Below are 18,498 nucleotides of genomic sequence, written 5' to 3'. Positions count from 1 at the left end.
CGTAAAAAGGGCAAAATCGTAATTTACAAAAATCAAATTTTCTCTCTCCTCACTCTCCCTCTCTCTCAAGATCCCTCCCCCCCCCCCCCCCCCCCTGTTTACCCAGCCCTCCTTGCCTCCAGTCGCCGTCGGATCGCGCCGAAACCGCCGCAAGAAGCCGTCGGTTTTGGCAGATTTTGCACCGCCGGTTTCTTCCTCCTCCAGCCACCAAATCGAACGATTGAGGTATGGAAATTCATCTATTTTTCACGTACTAGCTGTTGGTTGGGTAGGTTTTGAGAGATTTCAAGGTTTGAAGGGTTGATTTTGGAGTTGAAATTCTGCCGAGTTTAGAATGCCAAAATCAGCCACTTCCAGCTACTTTTTGGCCATAGTCCAAGAACAAAAGTGGTTCCAAATAAGGTGTATTACCTAGGATAGGAGTTTGGGCCGACGATTTGGAGAAAATCCTGCCACTGGAAATTATGGCCAGGTAGCAGGGACCACTCTTGGTCCCAGAACGATCCTCGTGCCCTCACAAGCGCGTAGGTTTTCGCGGATCTCAATTCGGATAATGTTTGAACCTCAAACGGATCTCGCATAGTGTGCGATTTCCGGGTTCAATACGTTCGGACCGTTGGATCGTAGTCAAACTGGAGTATGTTGTTCTAGGTAATTTCAGGATCGTGTAGGATCTAACGGATCGTCAATTAGAGTCCCAGGTACTACAAAAAGGCCAACCCTAGGGCTAGGATTACGAAAAATTGTTCATCCGTCCGATCATGCGATCGTGAGCAATCCGACCGTCCGATCGAGACCAAATTCTCGGGACATGTGTCCTAGGCAAAGTGGAACCTCTAGGAACGATCGGATCAGAATTATGAGGTCGTGAACCCCACGGGGTCCCGAGTTGACCTTTTAGGACTTTATCGCTTTTGAGTCTCGAATTACTATTAAATCATGCCCATTGAGAGGAAAGTTAATGTGGGCATAGGAATGACCTTTAAAAGTGATGTATGCACTTTTAGGAGCCGAGGGTCAGGGTTTTTATTTTAATATTATATTTTTGAGCAGAGTTATTAATAAAAGATTATGTTGGATATTCAGGCACCCGGGCAGCAGTTGACCCGCAGGAGGGACCTTCAAAGGGTCCAGCTAGCTCAGATCACCAGTGAGTGGACTTTTTGTTTTATAAACGATTTATGTAATTTAATTCCATTATTTGATCTTGAATAAGTTTTACTGAATACGACATAACTTGTGTTTGTGCCTAACAAATCTCGGCCAAGGAAGGTGACTGAGGGAACTTCCTCTCGGCCCTAGCGCCTACCCATGGCCGAACGTTACAAGTCATTGTTTGCTTCCTTTTGTTAAAAACAAAGGTGAGCTTGTACAGGCAAAATCATCACGGCATCGGCGATACTAGCCGAGGGCAAACTCCTCAGATACACGGCCAAGATAGGAATATGAAAAGTTAAACGGCGTCGCCACGTGGCGTCAAGGTCCCACGCTTCATTTAATGAAGTAATGCCTCTGACCACAGCAGAAGGCCCATGATCCACGTAGGAGCATTTAATGAGCCAAGAAAGAAAGGACGTGATTTAAGTCAGGTATGGCGAGTAAAATCAGGGATTAGGTGCGAAAATCTCACGACTTATAAGATGAAGTCACCAACCCTCAGACCAGGGCATTAAATGCTCCTCCAAGGCCCGAGACGCAGAGCCCACCATCAGGGCGGCGGCCAGGGTTTATGGTTTAAGGAAACCTTTAGAAAATCATGAGTTTCATTTGAACATCAACATAGATAAATAAAATCATGGCAACGGAAGCTTAAGCATGCATCTATGAGTTCAAAAACAAAAACTTTTCCCATGAATCTTTTAAGCCAAGTGATAGTTGTACTACTTTCCTAGAACATACTTCTAGTAAGATTGGAAGGAGGAGTTACCCTTGGTGCGTGCTTTCAACCCTATGATCGAATTCCACCAAAGTTGTTGAAGCTTGAATGGCTCCTTCAAAATCTCCACCTTGTTGTTGAAGCTTGAATGACTCCTTCAAAACTTCAACTTAGGAGGTTCTCCAAAAGTCACCAAAATAGGTAACCTCTAAGTCTCTTCACCAACTAGAGCTTGAGAAGAATATGATGAGCTTAGTGAGAGGATGATGCTAGTGATCCCTCACTAAGATGGTATGAAAGTGTAGAGAGAGTTTTTGGAAGACTAGAGCTTTCTTTCTCTCTCTTGTTTTTCACTAATGAACCCTTAGGCTTCAAAAAGATGATAGTCGTCTTTTTCTTGAGTCAACAAGTTGACTCTAGCAACCAAAAGCCCATATGAACATCCATCCCTTGAAATTGGGCCTCTTGGGCTCAATTTAATTTATGTTGTCATACAACCCAATCTCCATGTCCAAAAGGATAAAGCCCAATAAGCCCGGAATTCAAAATTCCCGTTTGAAGCCTATTCCGACATCACGTGTCGTTTAAATTAATTCCATAATTAATTTTGCCTTAACCAATTAACACAACTTAATTGATCTCTTCAATTCATCATCTCCATAACGGTTTCTCAAATAGCTCAAGTTTAACGGTGTGCGATCCATTAGGTTCTAATTAGCAAGGTCGTGGGCAATTTGAACTCTTCGTAATTGATTGTGAATTAAAACTCCTTTTTAATTCTCCCTATTAGTTAGGATCATTAGTCCTTAGGGCTTCCACCATCCATGAGTGACACCTAGCAGTATGTCATGGATATCCAAGCTAAGTAGAATAAGCAGAGAACCTATTCAGTTGGAATTACAATGTAATACGATCCTTCCCTATTACAATGCTTTTAATCTCATTACTAGGGCATGGTGCATGTCAAAACCCCTAACGAGATTGTCACGTCTTATATGATTTGTATTAGTATGACAAGAACATCCTTCTAAGTCATACCGAATACTCTGATCAGAGATTTGCTTAATCATACATTCCGAGCATTCTCCCTCTTTACTGAAGGATAGAGATTCCATGTTGTACACTCACATGTCTCCATGAGTTAATCGTGAATCCTAACAATGCTTGTAACACATCCGTGATTAGGACATGTCTTTATAGCATCATCAAAGATCCACAACCTTCCCACAAGACAACCATGGTGCCTCAGGTCTAAGGACTAATTTGCATTATTGCAACTTGGAGTTTCTTGTTTGACATACAAGTAAAATTTCCATACAAGAAACTCTCGTTTGATCGCGTTCAGTGAACTCATTCTCCATTGAGCACCTACATACTTGTCTTAGTGTCTCCACACGAATGACTTGAGACCAGTCATCCTCCCAATTGAGAAGACATAGCATGTACCGGTCTTTCCGGATTGTCAGTGCCCATTTGACAATCCTATGACTAGGAACATTTAGGGCATGAAGATAATAGAGGAAAGGTCTCCTGAATCTAACTTCCTTAGATTACTTTCTCTCTATCTCACATCCCTTGGACTTATTGTTTAAGCATGTGTAATTGTTAATGAGACATTTACTAATAAACAATAAACTTGCCCTTTAAGAGGATTAAACATAAGTCTAATACATGAAATATCCTTAAAATATTACATCATATGATTGGCTTTTAGGGCATATTTCCAACATATGGGGGTCACACCACCATGCTTCACATTCCCAAATGTCGATTTGACTACCCACTAGCTCTGATCAACCTCACCATGCAGATTTTCAGCCTCATTGTCTCCTCAGGACCTTCCCTATAAATACCAGGCTCCAACTACATTTGAAAGGTTCAAACACCAAACACAAGCCTCCCACAGAGCAAATTATATTTCCCTGTCATTTACTTCTTGTCATTTATCTTCTTGTAATGCATTTTCAGTACTTTTACTTGCTTTCTTAGGAGTAGTGACAGTTTGTAGGAAAATCCATTCATCAATATATCATACGACCCTTGATTTTCAAGGCGCCGGAGCACCATCTTTGTTATTCTTTCGTTCATCCCATATATCATACAACCGTTGTCACCCAACAACGCGCCGGAGCACCACCTGAAAACCACCATCAACATCACCATTAACGGCCTTGTAGCTCAGGCCGTGAACCTAACGACCGAGATCAGTTCCTCTCTCGGCCACAGTCGCTCTGATTAGAAGTCTAACTCAAACAGGCGCACTACTCATCTATTCATCCAATCAACTCATCCTCAAACACACGACAAACCGTGCTGGCACGCTCGCGTACAACCACACCATACCAAAGAAGGACGACCCGTGTTGACGCAGATCCCTTCAGCCCGGAGCACCAGGCCGTGAGATTCGTGTTGGTCAACAACTTGATAGATTTAAACATTTCTGTTTATTTGTATGCTGCCTAGCTGAACATGATTAAAGGGATTTGGAGAGTCAGAATTGAGGTATTATCAGATTAAAAGGCCGCAAGATTTAAGGAATAGTTTTATAAACTTTAATCTTTTTTAGATTTATTTATATTTATTTATTTTAAACCACTTAGGTACCCAAGGTTGCCTTCAGTATAATAAATGTTGCCTTCGGATTTAAATGGTTGCCTTCAGTTATAACGATGTCTACGGACATCCAGTTGCCTTCAGTTATAACGATGTCTACGGACATCCAGTTGCCTTCAGTTATAATGATGTCGACGAACATCCAGTTGCCTTCGGGTAGGTCAGCATGCTTGACACAGCCCCACGAGTCTCGGGGACACTCGAGCCGTGTGGTGCTAGGAGTGCAACTCAGGTAGGCCAAGTGTTCCCTGAGTCTAGCTAGGATTACGGATCAGGCTGACCAAATGTCCTCTGAATTCTGCTAGGGTTGCGGCTCGGGTTGACTTTGTGTTTCCCGAGGTCTGCTAGGACGTGTCACTCCGATGGCGCGAGGACGTGTCACTCTGGTGGCATGAGGATGGAATTGACGGAATTAAAAGGAATTGAAGGAAACTAAAGGAATTGACAGAATTATACATGGGTACACCTAGGTGGTAGATTTTAAGTTGATTTCAATGCTTTCGAGGACTTAATGTTTTAATCAAGTATGATTGACTCTATATATATAGATATAAATAAGAATGCATTGATTCCAGTAGGAGTATATATATAAGAAATGATTTAGTTTCATAACTATTTTTACAGAGGGGTTAGTATGTTCTTATGCTATTTTCTAAACTTTATTTTTGGTCCACTCACCTTGTCAATGTTTTGCGCCCCCAGGCAGCAGTCGTGTATCAGTGCGCCACCACCGGGCCGAGTCCATCTTCCGCTACATCCCTTGACAATGTAGGGTTTTGATTAGTTGTGTTTTATTTGTAACCTACTCTGCATAGATGCTCTGATATTGTCCTAGAACACATGTCTAACCGTTGGTATGTATTTATTTGTATGCTGGCGATTGGTGTATATTTTTATATGCATGTTTGACAGGTGTAACTTTGGTTTGATCTAATTTCAGGGGAGACTCGGCTGAAATTTTTTCGGCAGAAGTCAAACCCCAGTTTTAAGTGAAGCTTGAATAGAAGGGCAACTAGGTCATTTGTGGCCGGCACTTGCTAGGTGTCGAACACGCTCAGGGTTCGGCTCGGGTTCTAAAATGGAATTTGGGTCGGGTCCTGTCATATAACCCATGAACACATCAACCTTGTCCAACACCAATAGAGTCTCATATCATGCACAAATTCATTACCAAATATAAATGCCCACTTCTTTTGATTCAAATGCAGAGAAGAACTTGAGAGGAAACTCCAATTTGTGTTGTTTAGAAAGTTATTTGGAATTCTCTAATGAGAGGAAACTCAAAATTCTTACCAGTGAGAAAAATTATCAACACAATTAGCAGAAAAAACATAAATCCAATTCCCTGAGCTTTCTTCTTCATGCAAAAGTTGGGTACCAACACGGACTGGAAAATTAAAAGCCAATTTAAATATTGGCACAGAGAGTATTATAACAACAATAACCTCTACATAAAAGCATTCATTTATGCAAATGCATGAATGTTTCTTAGTAGAAGAGAATGCCAAGTTACAAGAAACGACCCTATTGAGAAATCACAAAACCAACACATAATATCATTTAATCTGTTTAGAAACAATATAAGGCATATAAAATATTAAAGCATTACCCTGAGTGATACCTAGATTAGCATCTGCATGAATGTCAGCTACAACATTCGCATCATCTAAAATCTGCCAAAAAAATCTTGCGTTATTAGAATAAAAAATCAAAAGTGGAAAACTTATTTCTGAAAGAAAATTAACAGCTCATTGAAAAAAAATCCCGAAACAGCTACTTTTGCATTTTCTAAAAAGAGCAAACAAGACCAACCGTAATAAACATGAAAATGCATCTTTATCTGTGATACCCAAGGCTTCGGTTGCTTTACAACTTAATTTGAGAGTGAGGGAAATTATATGTAGCCCACACCATCTTATGTATGCGATTCTCTCTCATGACCCTATTCCTATTATACCACAAAATGCAAAATCACATACCAAACTTAAACAATTTCAATTCTCAGCCATATACTTGTTGGACCCAACAAAGAATGAAAACTTTGCAAAAAAAGAAAAAGAAAAAACAAAGAATGAGAACTAAAATTAAAAGAGGAAATGGAACCAGATCTAAAACATAATAAATTGTGAGAAATAAATACGTTTCCTGTAAGGCATTCGGGATTACCTCAAATCATTTCCCTAATATTGATTTGTTCCCTTCCCAGCAAGACCTTGGAAATTAAAAAAACAAATAACAGAACTGAAATTCGTGAAAAATATATCAACAACAATAGTACCCAGCATGGAAAGAAGAATCTGTTGATGCTCTTTTTGGGAGGTCAACTTAGATAGGGAAGTGTAGGGTCTTCAGCAGGGAAGAAGGCTAGGACCTTCGGTAACTGAGGAACCTACAGAAGACAATGGGAAGAAGCAGTCGTCAAGCTTCGGACAACGGTGTGGTGGCGGCCGAAGGCCAGGGAAGGAGTGTCTTCCTTCGGCAGGGAAGAAGACGTGTCTGCCGTGGTGCTAGTCATTTTGGTGTTAGATATGCTCGGTTGATTATGGTGTAAACAGTAGTCCCCCAAGTTAGATATGTGTGGTCAAGAAGTAACTTTTGGGTTGGGAACTTGTAAGCTTTTGCATAATCGTGACCGAGCATTCCCAACTTAGTAGGAGCCATAGGGCATTCCCTAGTCCCCCAAGTTGGCAAGCTAGAAGTTGCGTCAAACTTCAAGAGTGGCCTAGGCAGGGCCAAGCTTCAAGTTAGCACAAACCTTGCAATGAGGGGCAGGGGCTGGGCTAAGCAAGAGGGCTGGGCTCCGAGAGGCAGCAGGCTGGAGCTGGGCCTTGGAGCTTCAACAGGGGGAGTAAAGGGATACGTGAGCCCCTTCGTGCTTTAGCACAGGCCTTGCCGTTCAGCAAAGTTGATGTGTTTTTTGAGTTTGACTTTTTTTTTTTTTTTTTTGGCCTAGGGCCTAAGGTACAAAGTTAGGAATCTGAACCCCAAGGTTCAAGTCCCAAAGTCCGGAGACCCAGGACTCTCCTGCTAGTCTGGCCTTCGGGTCCTCGGTCTCCGGACTTTGGGACTTGAACCCTGGGCTTCAGATTCTTAGCTTTTTACCTTAGGCCCTAGGCCTTCTTCCATTTATCTTTGGGTCTAATCCCCTTGTACAAATGTAAACAAACATTATTATAATGAGAACATCTTCTCTGTGGACGTAACCCATCATTTGGGTGAACCACGTCTTGTCTTCTGCATGCTTATTTACTTTACTTACCTTAACTGCTGAAGCCAAGTCCTTGCCGAAGGCACATAGACCTGCTGAAGACCCTCGTCTTCACACATCATCCACCATTCCACCTCTATCTAAGTTGACTTCCCAAAAAGAGCACAACAGAATCTAACCCCAGCTCTGTCCAAAACACTGAGAATCAAGAAGAGTCATGTATCAAAATGAAAAATTAGTTTTATAAATGATTTGAACAGCAACCCCTTTTGCAAGCAATAGAACCTTGGATACATAAAAAAATTGAACACCCATAAACATCGAATTCATATCAGTGAATGAAAGCAGACCAAACATTTCAAGTGCACTTCCAATTCGGCATAAGAGTACTCAAAAAGTAGAAATTATGCAAAGAACTAGATGTATACAAATTCAGATAAGTAAAAGATAGAGCAAAGGCTAGATAAGTGTAAATGGCTTCATCTAAAACTGGATTATCAAGAAAAGAATAACAAGCATCACCATTACCACAGTCTTCAACTTAAAATCCATAAAAATTTAAAAATTAAACCTAAAAAACAAATCATATTCCCAGAAAAAGACCTAGAAATTCTTTTTTCAGAAACTTCCCCAATTTCTATATAATTCGAAAATAGATATTACAAAATACATAATTAGGGCTTAAAATGGAGGAAGAGAGACTAAGCGAGGGGTGAGCGAGCCACTGAGAGAGCACGAGCTAGCCACAACGATAGAGAAACAGAGGCAGAGCAAGAGTGAGAAAGAAAGAGCGAAATCGTGAGAGTGAGAAAGAAAGAGCGAAATCGTGAGAGTGAGAAGGAACGAGAGAAGAGAGAGAGAGAGCGATATGAAAATGAAAGTGAGAGAGCGAGAGTGCGAGTGAGAAAGAGAGAGTGCTTTTGAAAAATTGGGGTTTCACTCGTGAAAAATCAGATCCCGCTTTTATTTTTTATGCCCGCCCACAATCGCTTCTTTTTCTTTTTCTCTTAATGCTATCTTCATTTTTTATTTTTTTTATTTATTTTTTTTGGTCTGAGACTAGCTTGTTTAAAGTGTCAACTTTTTTTTTCTTTCCCTTTTTCTCTTTTTCCTAAGGGTGTTTTTTAGAAAGTGTCAAGTATACAAGGGTTTTAATTGATGTTTTTTATAAAACATCAAGAAAAAGTGATATAGAGTTGAAGTTCTTTATTAAACGTCAAGGAAAGTGATATAAAGTTGACGTTTCTTGTAAAACGTCATGAAAACCTACTATATAGTTTACGCTTTTTAAAAAGCGTTAAAGCTTCATAGAATAGGTGATGGTTTTGCAAAAAGCGTCAACTATGAAGTGTCAACTAAGGCCCATTTTCTTGTAGTGATAACACCTCCCACCCCAACCCAGACCTTTCGCACTGCTTGTCACCCCCTACCTCTCTCTCTCTCTCTCTCTCTCTCTCCATAAAACAACTGCAAGATGTCTTAAACCATGGAAGCAAAAACAAAAACCAATATAAAATATTCTAAGGGCCCATTTGATAACGATTTCAATTTTAGTTTTTAGTTTTCATTTTTTGTGCTAAAGTATAGAAAAAATGAGAGTGAGGATGAAATTGGAAAGATGATGAGAAGGGAGGATGGGAGGGAGAAGTAACAAAAGTGAAAACAAAAACTTGAAATTGAAAACAATTTCAAATAGGTTTCAATTTTTAGTTTTTTTTTTAACTTTTGTTACTCCTCCATAACATCCTCCCATCTCATCTTCCCTCACAATATCATCTCCACTCTCGTTCTCACTTCCATTCTCTCTCTTTTTGCTCTATACTCTAGCACAAAAATTGAAAACTAAAAACTAAAATTGAAATCGTTATCAAACGGTCCCTAAGAGCATTTCCAACCGATGTGTCAAATTGGCACATGGACATGAAATGGAAAAAATTGAAAGTTAAAGTTGCCCCAACCAAGTAGTCAAATCCTATGTGGATTTGAAGTCTAGAAGAGATATGTCAAAAATAACATATCAAAAAGCTTGATGTCAAATATTATTTTAATATTTTTTTAGTCATGGACCCCACTATTATTTACTCTCTTTTAAAACTTTATACATCATATGGGCCCCATTTTCTTTTAAAAATATAATAAAATAATATGATATTTGGCATTTTGGGTGGAGTTAAATTTTTTCCGACGTGTCAAATTGCCACAGAAGCCATCAAATTCAAATTTAACATTTTGCATTTGACATCTCCCTTGGAGATGCTCTAAGTTTTTATGTCAGAAGTATCCGTCACTTTGTAGAAACCCAGTTTGAGAAAATCTGTATCTTCAACTTGGGTTTCCATTTTCAAGCATAGAGCAAGAAAAAAAAAATCTGTAAACTGGATTGGTGTTATTTTGTGTTAATATGTATCAAGAAGTCAGTGATTGTGGAGGAGGAGGAGGAGAATCTTGATCCCTTTGGTAATATTATGTAGGAAAATTGTTGGAAAAACTGGGGTCTAATTGCTATGTTTTAATTTTGGAAAAAAAAAATTGCTATGTTTTAATCACACATAAATTCATAAATAATATTTCAATATCATGCTCAGAAATCAAAAGCATACATAATGAAAAATCACATGATATTGATTAGAAAAACCTGAATAATTGAGTCGAGGCAAGTGTTGGACACTTTGACCTTATGATGAATTACGCCCCACACAGGTTCTTTTCCTCTTACATCTTTGAAATTGTAATACCCTCAAAAATAATATTTGGTTTTATTATTTTTGTGGAAAATATTATTAAGTCGTGTGACTATTTTGGATGTTGTATGATTTTGGTTTGGTGTGAAAATATTGGAATTAAGTGACTTAATCTCAAATTGGGACAAAATACCCTTATGATTAAGTTTATGATTTTACAAAGGAAGTACAAGAAATTGAAGCGAGAAAATTATGATTTTTGATTTGGAAAATCGAGGTTGATCTCACGAACGCGTAGGCGCAAACGGTTCGTGAATCCGAGTTGAAACAAAGAAGTTATACTCGTTTGAAGTTTCAGGGACTAAACTGCAAACAGAGACTTTGCCTATAAATTTCAGAAGGACACTGTTGAGGATTCAGAAATTGCAATTGAATCCGGAGGTTTGAGAGCTCATCGGAGAGGCGATTTCCGGCGGCTGCTGCGGCGGCGTACGGTGGAGGTGATCGACACCACCAACCCAGATAGAAATCCAGATATCTTTTGAACATAACCCAAGAAGATTCGGAGTCATCGGAGGTGCGATGAAGGCAGGGCGACGCCGCGAAGTTGGTTCGTCAATAGTGAAATCAGCAACTTCAACCGGCGGTTTGAGCCACTTACACTTCGAATTGGACCTCGAGGTAAGAATTAAAGTTGTTCTACTCAGTATTACGAACATTTTGGCATAGGTCTTGACCGGCGATTTTAGGGTGGTCCGTCGCCGGAATAGTACCCAAACCACCACCGGCGGTGGCGGCGCGTGGCGGCGCAGGGTGGCGATTCTGAATTAGGGCTTTAGAGACAGAATGTAGTCCTGGAGTTACTGAACATGTTAGTATGTTTAAATTGTTGAGATTCCGTCGTTTAATCGACGATCGGAGCCTCACAAATGTGGACCATTGATTGGAGATGATCGGACCGTTGGATCGTGTCCAATTTTAATTATGTTGTAGCTGGTGTTGTGAGGAGTCTGTAGGTTCAGACGGATTGATGATCGGACGTCCCGATCTTAAGTTATTAAATTTCAAAGTTAAGGCGAGCGATCGCCATTCGATCGTGCGATATAAAATTATCCGACCGTTGGATTGGGCCCAAATTGTTGCAGGGTGATGTTGGGACTATTTAGAGTCCATTGGTGAGATCGGATTTGGAATCCGAGGTTGTGGGCCCAAGGCGGATTTTTGGGGTGTCGGTTAGACATGTGGGACCCACGGGACCCAAATAGTGACCTTTTGGACAATGCGTGTCATTAGTCATGATTTGACGTCGACAACACGTACGTCACAGTTTTGGAGTTGGTTGGATGAGATCTGATCACTTTGGATTCCCGGTTGGTCCCAAGGGCAATTTCGTCATTAGATGCGAAATCTTGGATTTTTGGAGTTTTGTGCTAAGTTGAGCTATGTACTTTGCTTAGGTACTATTGGAGATTGAGTTGCTCGTTGAGGTTTGAGATTGAGGATTCGTTAAGTTGTTGAAGACGCAGCTTGGACGAAAGGTGAGTAAAACCATCCTAATCGTGAGTAAAATCACGGATTATTATATTTATTATAAGGTGACCTTGGATAATGTTAATGGCTATAATTAACATGTTGGTTGTGATTTTGTAAAAATGTTTTAATTGATTTAAAACACATGAACTTGTTCATCAACGGTTCATGAGGTAAGTGAAACCTATTTTGTTTTGAATTAATACTTTTTATTAGAGATTTTGGTGTTTAACCATATAACATATGTTGTGGATGTATGGTGGAAATTCATTCGTGAATAACCACATAAATATATATAATAAATATATATTGCTGTGATTGGTGTATTTGGCTATAAAACAATGTTTAATGTGAAACTACATTTTATATTGTTTTGGTGTTGGTGTTTTGGTGTTGATGGATTTAGGTGAGAATACCTTGAATCCCTTCTGAGTTTGTCAGGTGGGCATTCTCGTGGCAAATAATGAGGGATAAATTACCCTAGGGAGCAAGACCCAAGAACAGTTAGAGCTCTAGTCTGGCGCCATCTAGTACTCATGACTGGTGTGTAATCATGAGTGAACACTACTATGGTGTTTTGTAGTGTTATAGATTAGAGGTTCATAGTATTCTCTCTTCTATCTGTCAAACAATTGACGTGTGAAAACTACTTTGAAATAAAGAGTTTTGGTGTGGTCACAGGTGGTGATCGTAACAGTTCTTTAAATAAAACAAAAGAATTGTGATTGTGATGATATTGATGATTATGATTACCTTGGTTATACAAGGATTGTGGTGTGCTAATGTAAGTGCATGTGTTTGTATATTATGTGCAATTGACATATTATACTGTGGACGTGGTTTACTCATACGAGCTTTAGAAAGCTTACCGGGTTGTTCTGTGGTGAACCCGGTGCACTATTCAATGGTGTAGGGGAAAATCCTGCAGGTGGTAGAGACGGTGAGCAGGAGAATTAAGGTGAGGAGCAGGAGGCTCATTGGTGGTTCCACAGACTGTAAAGTGTGGTGTGAGAGTGTTGGTGAGTGTTAGACTTCCGCTGTGTGAAATAAGCTCTGAGGAGCATATTATGTAAAATGATGATTGTTCATTTATGTTGTGAGTTTGTAATGTAATATTTGACTCAGAAGAGTTGAGTCATTATTGACATTGTGGTTCGGAACAGTGGTGTTGTATCAAGAAAGAAAAGTTTAAATTTCTAGGTACTTTTGTTGAAGGTTCCGAGCTTCGCGTCCCGGATCGTTGGTTGTTCTGTTTAATTTTGCAGATTAATTGTTGTTGAAAATTCGGGGCGTGACAGAAATATTCCATTTTGAGTAATCTTTTCAACTTGCGCTCGCCTCCCAAGATACAACGACTTCTGTCCTTATGAAAGAAGCACTACAATTCCCAAGGACTCCTGTCCATAATTAGTAAGTATACTAAGACTATATGTATTCAAATGGATATGCATTGACTAAATCAATTCAATTTTTTGGTTGTAGGAAGACTACTCTATTTATAGATACTAAAGAACCCTTTCCAAAAGGTTATGTCCTAACATAAAAACCAACTAATGTATTCATAGAATAAACAGGTGCTTTGATACCTCTTCTAAAAATTGACAAAGAACACCATGGTCCAATGAAATCTATTAATTTCCATTCAAATAGCAAAATTAATATTAATTAATATTAAATTTCCAAGAAAAATCAACCCAAAAATGGGCGTTATGATGCTCTTTGCATGTTGATCCAAAACAGAGAGATGGTTGTTGTTTATGGAATAGAGATATGGAAGGAGGAAGAAAAAGAAAGGAAGAGTGCGACAACCAGTTGGTTGGGTGGGCGGTGGCTCTTCTGTCTTTTCGATGTTCTTATTTTCTCAATTCTTAAAGATAAAAATATATTTAAAGTCCAGATGTAAAAAAAAACATTTAATTATTTTTTAAAATGGATACGTGGCATATTTTGAGTGGAAGTATCACCAGCTGACGTGGTGATATGGTAGCATTGTATAATTTCTCCAGAGTTAGGACTAGAAAGAGATGAGATATAGTGATAAGAGAGAGATGGGCTATAGCGATAGCAGAGAAGGAGGGTTTGGGTTCATCAACTCTTGGCCTCCTCAAATAGCCTCCTCACTCTAAACTCCTCATTATAGCCTCTCCCTCCAACTTTTCTTAAAATCTCTTCCCTTCCCATTACTACGGGAGAGTTCTATAAGGCCCGTGGCTTAAACCTTAATCTCTTAACTGTGATGAACAAGACAGCACAAGCCCATCACAATTATATTTATAGATTATTATAAATAAACCCAATCCTAGACATATATTTATAAAAAAAACCCAAACACTATTTAAACATAGAAACACACCCAAAATCAACCCCAAAATCAACAATTGTATATTTCTTGAGTGTGTTTATAAATGGATTTTGAGTGTGTGCAATGATGGGTTTTGGGTGTGTTTATAAAGTGTTTTGGGTGTTGGGTTTTTCTATAATTTCAACCCCCATTTTGGGTGTTTTAGTGAAACCCCCTTATATTTATAACCTTTTGGATTGTTTTCTATGTCCTTTTGTTCCTTTTATTCTCTATTTAACATATAATGAAGAAGGCCAATGGGGTCTAGCCAAGTTGAAAAGGGCCTTGACTTGTAGCCGACAGGTCTTAGGTTTGAATCCCCACGACATCATAGTTGTGTGTGTGAGAGAGAGAAATCCCCCTCCCCTATAGTTTAGACTATGGCTTGTACTAAACAAACATATAATTAAAAAAAAAACTAACTATTTAGTTTATACTCTCGCTATATTCTCATATTTATATAAACATGGAAAAACCCACATACCCAACATGATTGAAACCCTAAAGCAACCCATGAGCCTAAACTAACCCTACCACCACCACTTGAAGAAGCGTCATCACGGCTACACCGATTACCGCATTTGTAACAGATCTGGGGAAAACATGGTTTCCAGCATTCTATATGCGCATAAGAGCAAACAAATAAACGAAAATAACTACCTTGACAAAGAACAATTGGATGATTTGCAGCAACCTTTGTCAAAAACGATATATACATGAACTTTATTTATTATTTGATCAAATAATATCAAATAATGACAAAAAAAAAAAAATCAAATAAATTGTAAGATTACAAAGTCGAGCTTAAACATCTAGTAGTTGCTAGAAATTAGGAAGGGGGAGAGAGACGTCCTAGAACTTCACTCTAACTCTTCACTATATAAAGACCACAATTTGGAAACAATGTGGCTTTTCGTACAATTGCTAGACGGTGCAATTGTTGAATCACAACAACAAATCCGACACGTCTGATTAAAAGGAAAAGGTGCTTTTTCCTTTTCAAACCACTTTTTCATTCACAAGTTGTTTGTGAGGTAAAATACCTCTAGGCCGAGTTGGGCCAGAGCACGGTGTTAGTGGTTGAGCTAGGCCAGACCACAGTGTCAGTGGTCGAGCTGGGCCAGAGCACGGTGGTAGTGGTCGAGCTGGGCCAAACCTTGAAATCCTTCGAAAGCACATCTGGCCATTCCTGTACCACTGGAACATCCTCCAACCTCAATCCATTATCCCGGGTATCGATAATGTGCACCAAGTATCCTGAACATCCTTTCTTGAGCAACCGCCTTGCCTTCATAGCTGAAATGAGGCAAGATGTAAAGACTCAGTGCTCACCAAAACGTCCCCTCAGGTCGTCCGGGACTACGGAACATGATCTCTTTCCGAAAACAACCTACGAAGGCACAGTGCTTGGCTAACCAATCTATCCCCAAAATGACATCTAAATCCACCATTTCCAAGGAAATTAGATCTGCCTCCAGAAATACGTCTCTCAGCACCTCTAGCTGCACCACCTCCAGAGCGGTTCCAAGAACTACCACTCTAGTTTGATACTCCATTAGAACAAACTCCAGGTCGAAAACCTTCATAACTGCGGCCGCTAGATGATCCAGAACTAAAACTACCCCTCTTGGATGACCCCTAACTGGGACCACCCATCTCAACTATCGCCTACGGGAATCACCCTGTGCTCGGACCATCATCTGGCTGCTTCCTATCAGTGAGGCAGACAAGACCAAATCTCCAAAATTGGTCAGTCACTGGTTAATGTTAATGTCTCGAATGGAAGCCTTTAACCTTCTTGTAACCAGTTGACACTTCTTCCTTTCATTCTCCACCAATGGAGTACAATACTTAGATAACTTGTTGAACTTTTGTTTGTACTCCATTACCGTCATCCCACTCTGTTTTAGCTGCAGAAACTTTTCCATCTTCATACTCTGATATGCGAGTGGATAGAACTACACAACAAACTCTGCTCTGAAATCCAACCATTTAATGGTTGTTGGGTTCAGATATCTCCTCTTGATTGATTCTCACAAATATCTAACATTTCTGGCCAAAAAGAAAGTGGTCAGGGTCACCCTGTGATCCTGTGGAACGACCAACACCTTCATAATCCACTCTATCCACTCTATCCACTCCTCAGCTACTGATGGGTCACCATCACCCTCAAAATCAATGACCCCTAAACTTTTAACCTGATTTACGTAGCTCGGAGAAGAATCTCCGGATGGCCCAGTTCTGGATAGGGCCTGAGTCAACGACTCCAACAAATGACTGCTCTACCGGTTCGAGTACCGGTGCAAAAATAGAAAATTCCTCTAGCTCGGGCAAGGGATTCTGTTCCTGGAGTCGGGACGACTGTCTAGTCCCTGTCCTAGTGCCACCACGCTTAGGGCCCATAATTCTATCAAAAGAACTGACATTCCTTAAAACTAAGATGCACCTATAGTGCGGAGTCTACAGGAAGTTAACCTAATGCTCTGATACCAAGTTGACAGGACCCGACCCAAATTCCACTTTGGAATCCGAGCTGGACCCTGTTTGTGTCCGACACCTGGCAAGTGCCGAGCACCAAAGACCTAATTGCCCTTCTAGTCAACTTTCAACTAAAACTGGGGTTTGACTTTTGCTGAAAAATTCAGCAAGGTCTCCCCTGCAATTACACCAATCCCAAGATTACACCTGTCAAACATGCATAAAAATATACACCAACTGTCAGCATGCAAATAATTACATTCCAACAGTCAGACATGCAATCTAGGGCAATATCAGAGCTCTATATAGAAGATTATAAGTATAAAATAATTATACAAGACCCTACGCTGTCCAGGGATATGACGGAAGGTGGACTCGGCCCGGTGGTGGCGCACTGATGCACGACTACTGCCTGGGGGCGCAAAACATTAAAAAGGTGAGTGGACCAAAAACAAAGTTTAGAAAAATAGCATATGAACATACTAACCCCACTGTAAAAACAGTTATGAAACTAAATCATTTCTTATATAAAGTCGTACTGAAATCAATGCATTCATATCTATATATATATAATCAATCACACACTTGATTAAAACATTAAATCCTTGAAAGCATTGAAATCAACTTTTAATCTACCACCAGGTGTACCCATTTATAATTTCGTCAATTCCTTATAATCCGTCAATTCCATATAATCCGTCAATTCCATCCTTGTGCCACCGGAGTGACACGTCCTAGCAGACCTCGGGAAACACAAGGTCACCCAAGCCGCAATCCTAGCAGATTCAGGGGACACTTGGTCAGCCTGATCCCCAACCCTAGCAAAATTCAGGGGACACTTGGTCGGCCTGATCCGTAATCCTAGCACTACACGGTTCGAGCGTCCCCGAGACTCGTGGGGCTGTGTCAAGCATGCTGACCTACCCGAAGACAACTGGATGTCCGTCGACATCAATAATACCGAAGGCAACTGGATGTCCGTAGACATCGTTATAACCGAAGGCAACCATTTAAATCCGAAGGCAACATATTATCGAAGGCAACCTTTATTAATCTTGGGTACCTATGGTGGCTTAAAAATAAATGTATATACACATATATATATATAATTCTGAAAAAGATTAAAGTTTATAAAACTACTTATAAACTATTCCTTAAATCCTGCTGCCATTTAATCTGATAATACCTCAGTTCTAACTTTCCAAATCCCTTTTTAAATGTTCCACTAGGCAGCACATAAATAAACAGAAATATTTATATCTATCAAGTCATGCTAGGAAAGCTGTATTCAGTAAAACTTATTCAAGATCAAATAATGAAATTAAAATGCATAAAACGTTTATAAAACAAACAGTCCACTCACAGATACTCTGAGCTAGCTGGACCCTTTGAAGGTCCCTCCTGCGGGTCACCTGGTGCCCGGGTGCCTGTATAACCATCATAATACTTTATTAAAAACTCTGCTCAGTAATATAATATTAAATTAAAAACCCTGACCCCCGGCTCCCAAAAGTGCGTGCATCACTTTAAAATGTCATTCCTATGCCCATACTAACTTCCCTCTCAAAGGGCATGACTTAGAAATAACTCGGGACTCAAAAGGGATAAAGTCCCCAAAAGTCAACTCGGGACCCCGTGGGGTCCACGATTTCAGAATTCTGATCAGATCATTCCTAGAGGTTCCAATCTGCCTAGGACGCATGTCCTGAGAGTTTGGTCTCGATCGGACAGTCGGATTGCTCACGATCGCACGATCGGACAGATGAACGAT

At 39.9% G+C, this 18,498-nt stretch overlaps 1 long non-coding RNA gene across 1 annotated transcript; it reads left to right on the top strand.

Annotated features, from left to right (window-relative positions):
- Positions 1-10,714: 10,714 nt before the first annotated feature.
- LOC110773039 (uncharacterized) lies at positions 10,715-13,105 on the top strand. Its single transcript, XR_015837140.1, has 3 exons — positions 10,715-11,059; positions 11,836-11,916; positions 12,822-13,105. It is a non-coding gene; the product is annotated as an uncharacterized LOC110773039 (long non-coding RNA).
- Positions 13,106-18,498: the final 5,393 nt, after the last annotated feature.

The sequence above is a fragment of the Prunus avium genome, chromosome 7 (genome assembly GCF_965620075.1).
Source record: "Prunus avium chromosome 7, drPruAviu1.hap1.1, whole genome shotgun sequence".
Lineage (NCBI taxonomy): Eukaryota > Viridiplantae > Streptophyta > Magnoliopsida > Rosales > Rosaceae > Prunus > Prunus avium.
The sequence above is the reverse complement of the archived record's forward strand: the minus strand, read 5'-3'. Positions and strand labels throughout refer to the sequence as shown.